We start from the raw sequence: 16,903 nt of genomic DNA, 5'->3' as shown, positions 1-16,903 counted from the left end.
CTTAAAGTTGGTTCTGTTATTTTTAGGTGTCTCCCATAGGGCTTTCTCAGCAGCAGGGCTGCTGCATGGAATTCAGGTTGGTGATGCTGGCTTTTTGGATGGAGAACGTTGGGATGTTGTTACAGGTGACGTGTTGGCGGTCCTGCTGCAGTGGCTGTGGTGGTTGTACCCCACTGGGGTGTTTTCTGTGTCAGTAATGTGCATTTTCAACGTGCTGTGTGCACATACCCTAAGGAGCTCTCTGTTTCAGCAGTTTATTACCTCACCTTAACAGATTTGAATTACTCCACTTACTGAGGCATGAATGAAAGCGGGGAGTCTCCCAGACAATGCAGGCAGCAGCGGCTGGTTTGGGAGAGTGATTGAATTAGCAGCTGATAAATGGTTGTAGCTCCAGCTGCTGCATCATCATTGCCTCACTAGCCTGGGTGTCAGGGAAGTTCCTGTTCAAGCTCCTGTTCAAGGACATCGGCTGGCTTGGATTTAACACACTTCGTTGTTTGAGATGGAGACTTGATTTGCTTATCATGGCTTTGGGCAAATCTTGAGAGACACCTCAAAAGTATCAGTGTGGCCAAGACAAGCCTATAATCTGGATATCTCCAGAAAAAATGGATTGTGATTGTGGAAGCCAGGTGGCAAACCTGTAGTTAATTGCATCCCGTGAACTTTGTTAAAGAGTGGTGTTAAAGTTCCGAAGTCCAAGTGCTCCAAAGCTATGAAATGCCAGAATGAAGGTCGTTGACACCTTAATTTCAGCCTTCCCTGCAAGCAGGTGTTATGATATAGCCACTTAATTGCCAGAGCACATACTCTTTGTGTCCAGAGTGGAAGGTGATACTTAATGAGCATCTATTCAATTGCTTTTCTCTTTGTGCAATGTGTGGCCCCAAGCCTTATTTACCACGTACTGTTCAAACTCAAGACAGAATGAAGAGTTATTAACTTTCTTTTGTTCTTTTCTGGAGTGCTCTTTGCTCTTTCATTGGAGCACTGTGGAAGTTGGAGGAACTATTTTTGTAGTGCCTTCCCAACGTGAAGGAGAATTATTCTTGCCACTTTACTGATTGGACACTGAGGCTTGGAGAGGTGTGAAAATAGCTGTCTCACATCACCCTTGACACTGAAATCATGAAATAAAAAGGAGTCAGACCAGGGTTGTTCTTTTAAGTGTTCAGTCATAACTGATAATAAAGCAAAGAAATGGCTGGAAAGAATTGTTTGTAATTACAGACTGAAGTTAACCTCCTTTCTGTTCAACTCTGGAGATTACTCTGAACTGTTCCTTGCACTAATGCTTATCTTCTCCCATATTTCCTGCTGCACCTGCCTCTTACGCGTTATCATCATTATCCTTGAGTGGGGGGCAAAGCCTATATTTACCTTGGATGGGTATTAATGTGCCTAGCTTGGTGTGGAAGCTGGTCATTGCCTCTGGCATTTGGAGGTTAGAGCAGCTTAATGCTGTTGGAACTGAAATGTTGTGGTGAGGAGGTCCAGAAATGAGCCACAAAGATGGTTAAGGTCCAGGTGGTATTTATGTATAAAAACATATTTCAGGGAGTAGAAGTAACGAGGACTTCACATCATCCGCTTGATGCTTCCTCAGTGACTTGTTTTGCCGTGTACAGTGAGACTGACATTTTTCAGGCTAGTTGAAGCTTCTTTTAAAGCTTATTCATCACTTCTGATCCTGCAGGCTATTTCTTTGGAGAATGAGAGTTATGCCTTTCTTAACACAGTTTCACTTTAGTGCTTTTTCAGATAATCCATTTCTTTTTTGCGTTCCTTGGGATGCAGAGCTGAGCTCAGAAAACACGGCATTGCATCTTTGCCATTTAAGGAGGTCTTGGTGAACCTTCTGCATAGTAAGTTTGAAATTCAAGTGTATGAGTAATCCAGCTGAACTCCGCAGTTACTTGTGTGCCTGAAGATAAGCGAGTGTTTTAGCAAACACTGTTGGATGCTGTCCTGTACCCAAATCCTAACCTATTCCCAAAGCAGATGGATAGGGAACGAAGTACAAAGTACAGAAAGGTTGAAGTTACTGGGAAGATGTCAGGCTTCTTTCCTACTGTAGCATGCAGAGTGACCAGAGCCTCACTGCAGCGAAGAGTCAGCCTTATACAGGGCAGGAGATCCTGTTGTAAGTGGTGCAGACATTTGCAGACTTTTAACAGTGGAGTTAAATAAAGGACTGTGGGGCAGAAACATATTTTGGAAGTTAGGAATGATGCCTTGGACTGCTGCATTGCTGCAGGAATTAGTGCAGGGTTCTTGGCATGTAGCATCTCTTTCTGCATCCGAGGTTTGGGAATGTGGCCAGAGCAGCAGGTGAACTTAAAACAATATAAACGAGCATGTCTTTCCAAGGCACTCCACCCACCCAGGTCCTCGAAGTGTCTGGGTGATATGATGGCAGCTCACAGAGTGCCTGTGCCTCTTTCCATGGCTTGGCATGGTGTGTTTTGCTCTGTTGTGTGGGAGAACTGTGAACTTGGGGTGTGTGGAGGCTGGGGAAGTTAGTTGAGAAATTTTTAAAGACTGTGTCGTAGCCTGGGAGAAGGAGCTACGAAAGCAGAGCTCATTGCCTTACTACACACAAGGATCCCTGCAGGGTGTGTTCATTTATAAGTCATTCTGGATGAAGTTAGTTACTCCATGCCCTCACTGCCCACACAGCCTACAGGCAGTGTGTTGTGGGCACTGTTCCTACAGCTGGGTATCGAGTGTCTCTGAGGATGCAGGGTAGGTGGCCTGATATCCCCTCACCTTTGCACTGCTCGAGTGTATTGCTTTTCTGTGCTCTGCCCCGGGATAGGATAGAGAGCATTGCTTCAGTGTGTTACGGTGATCATCTGTGCTGCTTGTCCTCACCCTGTCTGGGGTCAGGCTGCTCTCTGTGCTCTCCTACTTGTATCCACATCACCCTGCTTCCCTGGGTGCCATGGCCCAAGCCTCCAGTCTGTATTCATTTGCACACCTGAGGTGGTGTGTTAGGTCTTGGGTAGTCCTGTCAAGTGCCAGAAGTCTGAGTGAAAGTGATCTGCTCCAGCTTTGCTGACTTCAGGGCAGCTGTCTGCCTGTGTTGGCTGTTCCCCATCCCGTGGAGTGCAGTGAGACATGAGCAACCTGATGGGTTTTTAACAACTCTTGATAAATTTCTTGTGTCTCAAGTGATTTGATTCATGCCTGATTAAGGGTGTGCCCACTTTCATGGGTGGAGCTGGACGTGCAAAGATAGCTGTGTTATCAGAAAGTCACTGGCTCATCTCATTTAGTTTCAACTCCCTTGGTAGAGGCACCTGCTATAATGGAAATATATTGTGTGTTTTAGTTGTGCAAATTCTACCTGATGTACAGTGAAAGTGATTCCAGATGCTTTTGATCTCCAGAAAGACAAGACCTATCCATCTAATGAAAGCCATGATTAATTCTGGGTATGGTATTGGTATACTGGGTTCTTTTTGTCCTTTGTTTTTGCTTCCATATCCCATAGCCAACATTTTCTTGTGTTGTCCGTAGCTCTAAATTTGACCGAGTAGCATCTTGGGCTGTGCCTGGTGCTTGTTTTGCTACCTAAAGGACAGTTGTGAGTCTGGCAAACAGTGTGCATCAAATTCCTGTGAACCCGAGCACAGGCTGCACCCATGAAATGACATCTGGGTCTGAGGAGGTCCTGCCCTGGGAGCTGAAAACAAAGAATGGTGAGAGAAGAGCTGAATGATTGACTTGTGAGCACAGTGACTGATTATGAGCAAAGATCAAAAGGATGTAAAAAGTGTTTGTTAGCAGAATGTCACTAAGATAAAGACCTGATAAGTACTGAAATGTGTGGAGTAAAGGGAAGCAGTAGCTTCTGACAGAGCAAAGCTGTACACGTAGGACTTGCAACTTGGTGCAAAGCAATTCTGGGTCATGGGAACTGGCTGCTGTGGCTCTGCCAGTGCAAGCCATTGCCACTTAATGTGTCTTTACCAAATGTTCATGGTTCAATCTGGAACATACTTGGGCTCTTCCCCTCCTTCCTGGGGAGTTTATCTCCCCCACGGCTGTTTATTGCTGCAGTTTCTGAGCTGTGCAGCTTGCTGTCTCATTCCTCAGCCCTTACTCACAGGAGGCCTCTGTGTGAGGGAGGGACACCCAAGAGAAACATGAAACTTGTGAAGTCCCTTTCCACGAGGAATTTGGGTGGCTGATCAGCTGCAGCTGGGTGCTTGGGAGTCTGCTGGAGGTCTGTGGGCTGTGAGTGTGATCTGCAGCACTCCAGAGTGTGGGATGGAGCTTGGGGGAAGGTGGTTTTCCCCTGCAAAGGGCAACCCCCATCTGGGGGCTCCTGGTAGATCTTCGATGGCCCAGCCTGTTAGCAAAAGTCGGTTGTGCATTTGGATGGGGTAAAGTGGAGGAGGGGAGCAATATGACTCACTGAAGTTATCAGCGACCAGAAGTAGGCTGTAAGCTACAGGGGACATGCCTCCATCCTAAAAGTGAGATGTGTCAGGGGAGATGCAGCCATATGTGCAAATACAGCGTGTGGGTTTGGGTTTTGGTCCAGCATTCGCATCCATAAATAGGCCAGCCCCTTCCTTATCTGAGCGTTTGTGTGCACTTTTCAAACATGAACTAGCTAATCCCAACAGATGTTTGGCAGCCTCCAGAGCCCATAAGGAAGTTAAATATCATTGCACTTTGCTAGAGGGATGCCCAGGATTCCAGTAACACCTGCTAGAAGATCCCGTTGGTGGCTGTGTGGGCTCAGCTCAGCAGGGCACCTGCTGCCATTGCCTCAGGCTGCTCTGCCATAGTGTGTGAGGGCTGGGCTGGGCTTCCACTGACATCAAAGACACAACTTCCTTTTGTTTGTGAGGGAGAATGGGATTTAGCAGTATGTTTATACACTCCCACTTTATTAAAGCCTAGTTGAAAGGAGGGAGCTATGGATTTTGTCTGCTGCATGCATTTGTCCATGTGCTGATGTGCCCACCTCTCTGGGGCTCGTGTGTAAAGTCATGATGCTCCTGGTTGGCCTGCATCCTTCACTTGCCTCCCTCTCTTTCCCCAGATCAACATTTAGTTGCAAGCTTTAACACCTCTGAGGGCAAGAAAGTGGCGATTTATTCTGGAGTTGTCTCTGGACTCTCCAGTTCGTTCAAGAAGTCTTCAGGAAGGACTGAGGATCATACTCATTTCTCCTGGCCTCTATTTCATGCTCTGGCTGGGTGGCTGTCCTGATTTTCCAGGCAGAGTTGTAATTATAAAGCTGCAAAGTGAAATGCTTGGGGCAGCAGTAGGATAGTTCTGGATTACTAATAAAAAAAGAACTTTCCTTAGGCGTTTCCCCACTCAGTTCTTCGTCAGTCTCCATGAAATATGAATGACGGCTTTGAATACTCTTGTGTGGTTAAAACATCCTGCAGTCTCCTCAGGGCACAGACCCCACCAAGTTTTGCCATTCAGCACCTCAAGGACAAGTCTTGGGTGTCTTCTGTGATGACAGGGGCTGTGGGCTGCTTGTCCTGTCCCTCACTGCTCTGAACCTGCTGCAGTCGCTTTGCTGCACCAAGTGAGTGCATCTGACTCTAGCCCGTGCTGCCAGCAGCTGCTGCCCAGCTTTTTTATCTGCATTAGTTTAATTGAGTGAGGAGCTTGCAGGAGAAGCTATTCATTCCCCTGGTAACTGTGCTTGACAATCAGAAGTTATTCCGGGGGTGAAGGACTGATACAGATTTGTTTTCCTTGGTTGGGGATCCATAACCCCTAATAGTTTCCTGCTCATAGGAACAGAGTGGACTTGGTTTGCTGCTAATTAAAAGCCAAAAGGGTATGTAGTCTTTTCCAAAATAATTTCCATCTTTGGTGAACGGAACAAAACTATGCTGACTTCCTATTTGTTTCCAAACCCCTTGCTTGTGCCATGTTTGCACTGGCCCTGACGTATGGGAGGGCCTCATCAGGGCCAGCAGCTCCATCCTGGTGCACAGAGAATTTGTTCTTGAATCCTTTGTCTGCTGTTGGACCAAAGGATAAATATAGGCGGAGCACAGGGTTGTTAAAAATGTTAAGATGCTAATAATTACATTTGGGATCGAGGATGTGTTTTCTTGGTGGGAAGCCATTAAAGGCGATAGAAGGAAGTGTGTGTGCCCTGTGTGCCAGAGCTTGTTTTTATCTTGGTTTTTTATGGGCTAAAAACCACCAAGAAGAAGAAAAAGGTTTTGAATGTGCGTGCGTGCTCACTACCAGGAACCCCAGTTCCTAGATAGTTTCTCTCAGTAATTGGTTTCAGATATACACTAACTTCGATTCGTGTTGTGGAGTTGGGCTTGCTACTACAGTAGAAGATGCCCCCTTTCCTTTCTGTTTGCACAGTCTCTGCTTCTGTCAAATTTTTGCCTCGACAGGACTGTCCCTGCAGAAGGAGGGGTTCAGAGGATCTTCTCCTTTTTTGGCTGTTTCTGAGTGTCCATGCAAGTGTTTGTGCTCCTTCAGTGCAAATGGGAAGGGTTGGCTGATGGCACTGCTGGGTTGAGGACTGAAAGACGTCCAGTCCGAAGTGGTTGGGCTCCCTGGAAGCAGGGCCTGGAGCTCTGCCACTGCTGTTTGCTCCGTATGTGAAAAGCAGCAGCACCTGTCCAGCCTTCTGTTTATCCTCACCGTTACCTCATGGTGGGGTTTGGGCCACTGAGCACCAGCTGGGGTAGGAGGAATGGCTGTCTGGTCAGCAGTCACTGGCTGAACATCTGTCCTCTCAAAGGAATGGTACAGGGATGGGCAGGAATCTCTCAGGAGTGGGCTCAGAGGCTGGGACAGGATCAGCTCCATTCATAATGCTCTGGGAATGGATGTGTTTGGGCTGCTGCAGGGGCTGGTGGTGGCAGCTGTGCCCCCTCATCTGCAATGCCCCCTTTTGCTTTCCCACCCTGGGTATAAAAGTGGGTTGTGTTCACTTCACACAGGGAACATTCCCAAAATTGCTGTGCTCTGCTGTGGCATGTGCAGGGAGCAGCAAAGGGGCTGTATTTCCTTAATCTGCCTGTTTGATGAGGCAGTTTCTGGCTGTGCCCTTAGCAACGGGTTTTTTAATGCAGATCAAGTCTCCTGTTTTAATTGACTAAGAAAAAAGAACTTGAAGAGGGTATGAACCGATGACCTTGAGATAAATAGTTTCTTATTGAGTTCCTAAGCCCCTAAGCTGCCCCCTCTTGTGAGAGTAGTGTGGTTTAATCAAAGGTCAGAGGCTTTGTTGCCTCTGAGTGCCTCAGAAAAAGAGGGTGACATGAGCGAGTTCTCCCCGGTCCTCCGTGACTGCAGTCATTTTTGGCCTGTCAGGTTCCCTTTGAGCTCACTGTGCTTGTCCTCTGTTCCTGGGTGATGGCTCTCTTGACCTTCTGTGGTCTCTGTGAATTCTGATAAAGACCTGGTGGTCAGGTCAGCCGTGTTTCTGGGGGTTGTAACTGTTTATATGGTGGCTATGGGCAAATGGCTTTTGCGAGGCTGCTATGAGCCCTTGTGTGCAGCATGCAGATTCACAGCCCTGATAGGACATAGCCTTTGCTTGCCAGCTCTTCCCACACTGCTCCCACCCGTGTCTTCTGTTACCAGGCTGAAGGCCAAATGTGGTATCTCACACTGGTGTGTGGTCAGTCTTGGCATGTGCTGACTTGCGCTTCGCTGCTGATGCCTAAGATGCTGCAGTTGCTCATCAAGGTCCCCACTCATTTTATTCTGTTTCCTTCTTGGGTGGTGACCAGGCATATGTCTGTACCTCTTGTGACAGAAGCAGTGTTAGTCTTTCTGTCTCCTCTGCCTTCTGTTTTCCTGACTACAGGCACTAATGCTCTTTGAGCTTGGCTGGTGGCTGTCATGGAGCTGGTCTTGCTTGCCCATTGAATGCTGACTTCCTTGGTGCTGTGCCAATTCAGTCTTTGAAAACACTGTCTGGCAAGTCCTGGAGAGATCTCTGCCTCTAAAACTTCCACGGTTCCTTTCTGTTTTTCCCCCATCACCAAGTAAAAAATAAAAATACTTGGCTCAGTAACAAATGCTGGCTTCAAATGGTGTCAACAAAATTCCTGCTGACAAGCTTAGTATGGTAGGGTAGGAGTAGGTGAAGACAGGTGTGATGGTGGTGTTATGCTGTTAGGTGCTCCTGTGAATCACACAGCGAGACAGAAGAAGGCTGAAGAGACCTTTCCTGGTCTCGAGTGGTTTGTACCTTTGGTGTGATGTTGCGATCACACGCTGTAGCAAATGTTTGAAATGAGTGGAGCTGTACTCTTCCAAAATACAGTGCTCAGGTGTAGCAGGTTGGAGGCTATCACGTGGCAAACTCTTGGAAGAACACAGAAAATTAGTAGCCAAGAAAACTTTCTGCTGAGAAACCATCAGGTACATGGGAAGAAGCGTGATCTCTTCCTGTGAGCACTGGTGAGATCCAGGGTGCTGAGAGATGTGTTATTGCTAACTTTGCCACTTTGCAAACCATAAGCCTCTTTCTTTTCACTGAGAAACAGGAATGCAAAGTGAACCAAATCATAGAGGTTCAGGGGTGTAATTTTATAGTAATTGTTGGTGCTCTAGGCAAATAATAAAGGAAATGCAGGGAAAGTCCAGTATGTTTACTTCTCCAGGTCAAGGTAAAATGCCACAGAAGGTATAAATCCTTTTTATCATCTATTTGTAAGGACAGTAAAGGTGTGACAATACTTGCCTTTACTGTGCTGAAAAGTTAAGTGATAAATCAGTCTCCTTTTACAGACAATTAATTAAACTCCTTTGGTGGGGGAATATTCCACAGAATTCTTGTGGAAGTCTGTGTGCTGGTTCTCTTGTACAAGGTGGTGAAGGGGTATCCAAGCTCTGCCACCTTCCCTTTGCTTGTGCCCGAGTCCCAGCTGGAATGATGGGAACATGTACAGGGCTGGGTGCCAGGCAACCATGTGCTGTCCCCACCTCTGTCATCTTTTTAGGGAGAGCAGGTCCTTCCCTGGCATGCAGGGGCAGTGCGTGGAGCTGTGTGCCATCCTGCAGGCAGATCACCAGGTTGCTGTGCTGGATGGATGGGTGTTTGGCAGCTCTGCTGTGGGATAGCATGTGCATGGTCCTGCTGAGCTGGGGCATTGGGATTGCCCTTCCTTCCTGTTGTCGTGCTGTTGTGAGTGCAGGAGACCCTCTCATTCTCCTTTTTTTTCTGGTTGTTGGTGTCAGGCCGGGGTTTGCACACCCCAGGGTTGGTGATGGTGAAGTTCAGGTGTCTTTTGGGGAAGGAGAGGGGCAGCAGCTTTTTCTGCAGTGAAGGTTCAGGGCTCTGTGTGGTGGTCACAGCAGGCTGTCACCCATAGCAAAAGAAAGGGCAGCACCTTTGCCATTGTCCCTCCCCATCCCTACCTGGGAGAGGGGACTCTGTGGGAGCAGCCCAGTTTCTCCATCACGTGGAGGAAAAGCATAAAGCAGAGCCTCAAGTGCTGCCCCTACTATTTGTTTCTTTTTATTCCTTTGGCATAAGGGCCGAATTCAGACAGGAGTCTGGCTTCCAGCTGAATTCAGGGTAATTTAGGAATTAAACCAGCCTTTTAATGCATCTTCTGCGTGTCTCCATCCCCATCTATGATGGAAGTAATGGTACTCTCTTGTTCAGAAGGCAGATGCATACACAGGCATCTCTGGCCCTCGAACTTTTCAGATGTAATAAGAGCAGGTATTAGGGCTTGTCAAAATTGCTCCAGAAATTTGTATCTATATTTGGAACAAGTGGGTCCTTTCTCAAAATGGAGCTTTCTGAGGGAAATGTCAGCTTGCAACTCATTTCTTGTAAGGGGGAAAAAAACCCCTTGGTTTTTTTCCTATTATTCTATTTGTGACAGTAAAAACATTTGTTAAAAACAGAAATGTTTTTATGAGGTGCAGTCAGTGGTGAGGCCATGCCACATGCTGCTGGGTGGTTGCCACATGTCCAGGTTTACCTGAGCCTCTCTGCCCCATCCAAACTTTTTCCTTTTTTTCTTGAAGGAATATGCTTCTTTGGCCTCTCTCAGAAGCTGTTTGGAAAGGGGAGCAGCAACACTGAGAAAGTTTTGGTTTTTGTTGTTTTTTAATACATGCTCATCCCACCTGGAAGTATTTGTTGTAAATCTGAGATGGGGCAGGCCAGTCCTGGATGGCTATTAAGGTATAAAGGTCAAAGGAGATGGTTAATGCTTGGACGAGCAAGCATTTCTAAACCAGAGAGATTTACTGGTCCTGGTTGATTGTGCTTTTTTAAAGATGGATTATAATGTTTTCAAAAATACCAAGCCTGACCACGTGGGCACGGGAGTGTGGAATCCAGTTGTCTGCCAGCTATTTGTTGCTATTTTCAAATGATCTGGCCAAAAATGTAAGCCTTGAACAGGAAGACTGTCTGGTCATGTAGGCTTTAAGTTTCGCAAGCTGATTTTACAAATGGTTTGAGGGACCATGATAAGAGGGCCTGCCATGCTGCCAAGGGTTTCATTGTGGTGGCACCTGAGCAAACCTGGGAGAAGATGTTATCTGCCTTAAAACTGTGGCCATTTAAAACCAAAATGGTTAAAGTAACATTACGCTTTATTATAAAATGTTACAATAAAGCACTTAGACTTAGCACAGCAAACGTATGCCACCACTGCCATAGGAGATTTCAGTGTAAAAATGGGCTTCAGGAGTCCCTGAGCTGGGCTCCTGCCTTGGGGCACAGCACTGCTCTGCTCCCCTGTGCTCCTGGGCACTGTCAGTGTGTTTTTCTTGACCGAGCGCCTTACAACACAGGAGGTGTATTAGGGCACTGTACTACTGGTGCTGCCTGGGGAGGATGGCCGTTCCTTGGGGAGTGAAGGAATGACATTTTTAATGTTTTGGGTTGAAAAACCTTACCCATTGTTTGAAACCCAGGACGTTTGGAACCCTGATACTGTGTAATGGATTGTCCTTCTTTGATCAAGGAACTGGGGTGTATTCGAGTGAGAAAATGAAAGTGCCCCCCGTCTTGCTCAGGGTGTCTCTGACCAGGCTTAGTGAAATGCACACAGAAACAGTGGGGGAAAAGGAAAATATGAAAATAAAAACTCACTGAAGCTGTCTTGAAAGTCTTCCTTGTCCAGTAAACTGAGGGAGTGTGAGCAGCGTGAGGTCAGTAGTCTGTGCTTGAAAATACGGGATCCAATCCTGGTGTCACTAAGAGACGTATAAATCACAGGCAATGCTGCTGCCAGTGATGGGAACTGCTGAAAGGTTACTCCAGCATGGGACCTGCAGGCTTTTTCTGCCACAGACATGCTGATTCCTCTCATTCCTTAGCCACCCTTTTTTTTCTAGCTGTCCGTGGGCATTTGAAATAACAGCAGTGCAGTGTTGCCAGTTCTGCTTTTGGGTTGGTTCCCAACCATCGTGGCCCAGTGGCCTGAGCTCAGTGTGGCTGCTGGGATGATGTAGGTAGGGCTGTCTCACAGCTTCCTTAGCTGCTGTTTAGATCTGTTCTGCTCCAAATGAGCTTTTTGTTTCCTATAATACAGCAATCTATGGAAGAGTTGGATCCCATCCCTTCTGCGCTGCTGTGCTGAAGTGTTCTCTTTTCCCCCCTCTTCTCCTAACTCACTTCCCCTCTTGTTTTAGTCACATTCAATGAACACCAGGACAAACCTGAAAATCAAGTGAGACAGCAAAGACAGAACTGTGTATCCTGGTCCCAGAGCCCACTGTGCACTGCTGGAGGACCTTGGGACAATGCTTATAGCACCAGGCTCTGCACTCTGCAGCACGCAGGGGCTGCCAGGGCGTTTGCTCTATTATGGGAGCTCATTTTCCCCACCCAGGCTGACGGTCTGTGCTGCGGTCAGCATCAGCTTTCCTCCAGGACAAGGGCTGGACCAGGAGCTCGGAAGTGATAAGCCCCGTTATAGCTAATTTTGACACATGGGGTTGTGGTGGGGCTGGAAGCAGCTCTGTCCTGAGGGCTGTCCAGGAGGGGTGTGTGCTTCCTTGCAGTCTGAAACCATTCACAGAGTCACCGCTTTTCACCAGCGCAGGATCTGACACCCCAAAAGGCAGCAGCCGGGCTGTTTGTGTTGGTGACTCCCTGAGCAGGTGCCGTGCTGTCAGCAGAGCGGGGGAAGCACATCCCCAGCTTTTGTCTCGTGTGATCCTTTTGTTAGATAACTTCAGCAGTGTTCTGTTGAATTGAGCAGTTTAATTTTAATCCATGAAACCTTTGAGGCACAGATGCAAACACAGAAAACTCTCAGGGCCAGATCCTCCGTGTGTCTCTGTCCCAGCGTAGAAAGATCTCTATGTATGGCTGTGTTCAGGTGTAAAGCTACCAATGCATATAAGCTGAGTTTTAAGTCAGAGTTGGACTCCAAATTGAGATTTACGTGAAAGGGGTCTGATTTTTCCAATGTCGAGAATGTGGAGACCTCAGACAGCTCCCTCAGTGCTGGCAGTGCCCAGAGTGCCTGAGGGTCAGGGCTCTGGGGGTGGAGGAGATGGAGGAGATAACGTGAGATTTCTGAGTTTGGGAACTTTGGCCAGCAAGTAACACATATATTGGCACAGAGTGGGAAAGACATAAAAAGACATATGTCAGAACAGGGCAGGCTTTTAAGTGGTTTTCATTTAAAATGAAAAGGTCAGATTGAATGAGGTTGGCATCTGGGGAACTGTTCGTGCACCTGCCAATCAAGGGGGGGACACCCATGTCAGTTCTTGCTGATGGGTGACTGGCTGAGAGCTTGTCTGTGTTTAAAAATTGGTGACTGGAACAGTTAAAATGACAATTTTCCTTGTGGCTGTCAGGTTGAGCCATCTGCTTCATGAAGGAATGGAACAAAGGATCCCAGCACGAGGCTGCTTTATCCTACTTCAACTGGTGTTTGCACTTGGGCTTCAACAAGTACAGCTATGCTGATTTAAAAGATAATAATAGTAATAAATAGATTCTAAATATTGGTTACACTTTCAAGTGTAAAGGAGATTAAAAGTGAATGCAGCTTTTGAGTAGTCAGAAAAACAGATGCCATTCAATCCAGGCTGTTCTGGGAGAAGTGTAATTAGCTGAAGTCATTTTCACAGGTAAGATTTTTCATTTAAAGGGGCTGTGGTGTCTGGTTACTTCCATTTCTATGTGGCCACTGCGGAGTTATGTTAGTTTGAAAGTGCTGACTGCTGCTCTTTGAAACTTGGAATTCTTGCAGAGGTTTTTCCACTGTCCGTTCCTGAAAAATCTGAACCATCTAAGACAACTCAAGCCATAACATGGGACTGATGCTTAAATTCAGGCATTGTAAACTACTGGTTTTAGATCTAAATCTGCAAACAGAAGTTGCTTTCTCTGCTGTGTGGTAAATTCATTTTTTCTTTTTTCTTGAGAAACATTGATTGTTACTGTCAGTAATACAGCATCAATATTGTTTCAGCCAGTGAGTGAATGCTTCTGATCGTTTTGTCTTTAATGGAGTAGTTTGATAGACTGGCTCCGGTGGATATTGCTGTTCCAGTCAGGCTGTCCCTGTGCTGCTCACCTGTGGATGTCCTGCTGGGGGGGAGTTCCTGGAGTGCCTGCCTGGGCATCAGTGGGGTGCTGGGCCCTACTTGCTGCTGAGAGGGTTTCACAGCAGGTTTTCAGCTGGATGCCTCAGGGAGGGTATGTGGTGTCCTGCTCACCTTTGCTGCAGCAGCCCCAGTCACAGGTGACAGAGACAGCTGAGGTGGGAAGCAAAGCCAGGAAGATGCCGTTCAACTGGCCAAGTCCTATCACTGATCTTGTAAACATTTTGTGAGTTAAACCTGGTGAGAGGCAATCCTGAGCCAAGATTTTTTAAACAGAGGTTGGATCCGAAGAAGTATTGTCTTACCTGGAGCTTCTGGAGGTGCTGTTGTGAGTTGAGCTAAAGTAGTGTTGGAATCAGAGGGGAGTGTTGTTGTCTTCTGCTTTCGCAGATAAGACCGAAGGGCATTTTGCCAGGAGCCTGTGGGAAGGACCTAAATTGTATGTAACTCTACATCATTTTAAAATGAAAAGTAAACATGCACAACCATAATATTTGCTTGTACTTGTCTCCTCGTTGATGGATGGAGAGAAATTGCTCTTTGGCTGAGTTCATCAACAATAAACCTCTGCAGTTACTCATCTTCATCCCTGCAGTGAGTGGGAGAGGCCATTGCAATTTCCAGTTGTTTTTGTCCTCATAACGCCTGAGGGGAGCTCTGATGGTCCTGGGGACTTTCAGACCTGCCTGTTCCTGTGGGGAATCCGGGCTGGGTGCCAGCACAGGGACCATGGGACTGAGCTGGGTCAGAATGAAGCTCAGTGTGCTGTGGTGGTGTTGGCACAATGTGCATGTGCCACTGCTGGGAGAGGCGAAAGCCCTGTTGTTCTCCTTGTTGCTGTGGCCTCAGACATTGTGTGAGGGACAAGGGGTGTTGGAAGGGCAGGAAGCCATCTCACCGTGTGACAGGGAAGACGGGCTTGGACCATGAGCCACCAGCATATTCTGCTCCTTGTAGATTTGGGGGCTCATGTACACCATCAGGAACAGCACAGGTACAACAAACAAGTCTGAACTGAGCTTTTCCAGAGTGACAGCAACAAATAGCAGAAACTTTCTCTGCTGATCTGCAGTGACAAGCCTGTGCTTGTCATGGGCAGAGCTAGGGTTTTCGGGTGACCAGGATGTGGCTGGGACAGGATGCTGGCCGGGACAGGAAGGAGTGTGCGTTTCAGATGCTGCCAGTCTCTGTAGGATGCACCCTGACATGTGTCCAGGCATGTCCCATGCCATGTGTGAAATGGTGGCCACGTAGCCTGGTTGTCCCCTCTGCTGCAACTTCATCGTCTGCAGAAGGGGAAAACGCAGCATTGAGCAGGTCCCATCAAGAAAATGTGGTGTCTGCTTCTCAGCTTCAGGAAAGGGTGAGATAATCCCCGCTGGGAATTGTACAGAGCTCCAGAGAGAAAAGGCTGTGCTGAAGGGGAGGGTTGGTAGCTCTGCTCACAGTAATGGTAACCCCATGAGCTTAAAAATGCCTTGAATGCACCTCCTAGCTCCGTCACTGTGCCCAAGGCCAGAGATGAGCGATGGTTCCCCCTGTTCTCTTATTTTCTGGCTCTTTTGGTGTGTCCTTATCCCTCTCCCTTCTCAATGGCATTAAGAGCAGTAAAGGAGTGGTGACTTGAGGAGGAGTGAGTTGTTGGCCAGACTCTGGCAGCTGACATTTCTGGTCATTGCTGGTCACTGGCCCAGTTCAGGGTGGTGGGTCTTGCTTTTGCAGGTGCTGAAAGGAGTCCAGGAGTATGGACACTTCTGCTTAAGAAAGCTGGGGAGGAAAATGCTGCATTTCCCAGAAACTGTGTGGGTTAAACTGCTGGCTTTGGAGACAAGCTGTTTGGGAGCCCTTCCAGTGTGCATCACTCAAGTCTCTCTTTTCAGGGCTGGAAAAGAAACCTGAAGTCGTGAGTCTGGTGGAGCCCTGCGTGTTTCCAAACGCCCTGCTCTGAGTTCATCCCACCAGTAAAGCTGTGCAGTGTGAGAACTGGTATGTAAACACAAGTCACAGGCACAAGGGACAAGAAGGATGCCAGGCTTTTCTGACACTGGCACCTTATTCATGGCTCTGGAAGTTTGGAGGGAGAGTGGGATCACCGGAAAACACAAGACAAGCTGATGGTTCCCTGGTGGTGCTTACACCCAGAGGCATTGGTGGGGAAGGGCTCAGCAGTGAGAGGCTGTGAGTGTCCAGAAGTTATCCCAGGCTATGGTGCTGAGGCTTTAGACACGCTCTGTGGTGCAGTGTGTGGTGTCATAGCACGCACGGAGAGGCGATGTGGGGGTAATGACAAATGCACACACAGACACAGGCTGTACAAGTGTAGGCACATGGAAACAAAGATGGCAACGCATATATAGTATATACTATACAGTGGCATATGAGAGCTTGGGGGTGTATATACCAAATGTCTGTATATACTATATATGGCGATTAAAGAATGCATATGCATTCATGTTCTCTTTTTTTTCTTTCTGTCTCTTCTGTCTTTCTGTGGAGCTGTTGCAAAACTACCAGATTCAACCTCCTGGGGAGCCTTTCTGGCCAAGGTTTTACAAGCCAGCACCTGCTTTGCCTGCCTGACTTCTTTCTATATTTATTCCTCTGCACCCGGTTTTTGCATTTGCCTGTGGAACTGTCACAAACATTTGTGCTGGCTTTTGACTGCAGGACTTCAGCTTGCAAGTCCTAAATCTGCCTTTGTGCACGGTGGAGGAGTAGGTGTTTGTGTGTGTGGTTCTGCATGTGTATGTCTGAGCATCCCTGGTCCTTGCTGTCTGCATTATGTGGCCTTTGTCCCTGTGATTCTGCAGCAGTCCCTCTGTTCTCTGCCCTTTCAAAATGTTTTTAAGAATCAAATATTCTCAGTCATCCTGCTTATGTAATTTTTCATTTAAATTAGCCACCCCTGACCCAGTGGCTGCTTTATAACAAACTTGAGGAGGCTTGAGTTGGATTTTATTCCCAGGCCCTCAAGATTTCACTTCCCAAGCTTAGTGCTGTGGCAAGGAGGAGGATTTGTGTAGCTGTGTAGCTCCTGGTTAGGCAAAGGTTGGACATGGATGTGTCCATCCCTCTGGTTTCTCTCCTCTGTGTTGTTTGAGGTGGAAGGTGTTCTGAAGCAGAGTTGCTGAGCACAGGTGCTTAGGTGCTTCTGTTTAAAGTGAGCATGGTAGCGAGGGAGGGGGTACAAATTCATTTCAGTTGGGAAAAGGAGGGGAGATCCTAGTGCTGTCCTGGGGGAAGTCAAGCTGAGGGAGCAGCAATATTGTGGGTATCTCATCAGCAAGCAGAGGAGACATGCGCTCGTTCCCGGTTCGATGGGGATAACTTGCACATGCTGAAA

General features: G+C 47.4%; 1 protein-coding gene across 13 annotated transcripts in view; it reads left to right on the top strand.

Moving 5' to 3' along the window:
• Positions 1–16,903, top strand: part of LPP (LIM domain containing preferred translocation partner in lipoma) — a 332,936-nt gene that overhangs the window by 6,051 nt on the left and 309,982 nt on the right. For 9 of the 13 annotated variants that reach the window (XM_058422021.1, XM_058422025.1, XM_058422019.1 and 6 more), the window contains exons 2-4: positions 12,808–13,083; positions 15,283–15,362; positions 15,441–15,546. The gene's annotated coding sequence lies outside the window, so the exon portion shown is untranslated. Of the gene's footprint in view, positions 1–12,807; positions 13,084–15,282; positions 15,363–15,440; positions 15,547–16,056; positions 16,107–16,903 lie in introns of all 13 variants that reach the window. The other 4 variants (XM_040074760.2, XM_058422024.1, XM_040074753.2 and 1 more) reach the window with 2 other exon arrangements.

Source organism: Hirundo rustica, chromosome 10, assembly GCF_015227805.2.
Source record: "Hirundo rustica isolate bHirRus1 chromosome 10, bHirRus1.pri.v3, whole genome shotgun sequence".
Lineage (NCBI taxonomy): Eukaryota > Metazoa > Chordata > Aves > Passeriformes > Hirundinidae > Hirundo > Hirundo rustica.
The sequence above is the reverse complement of the archived record's forward strand: the minus strand, read 5'-3'. Positions and strand labels throughout refer to the sequence as shown.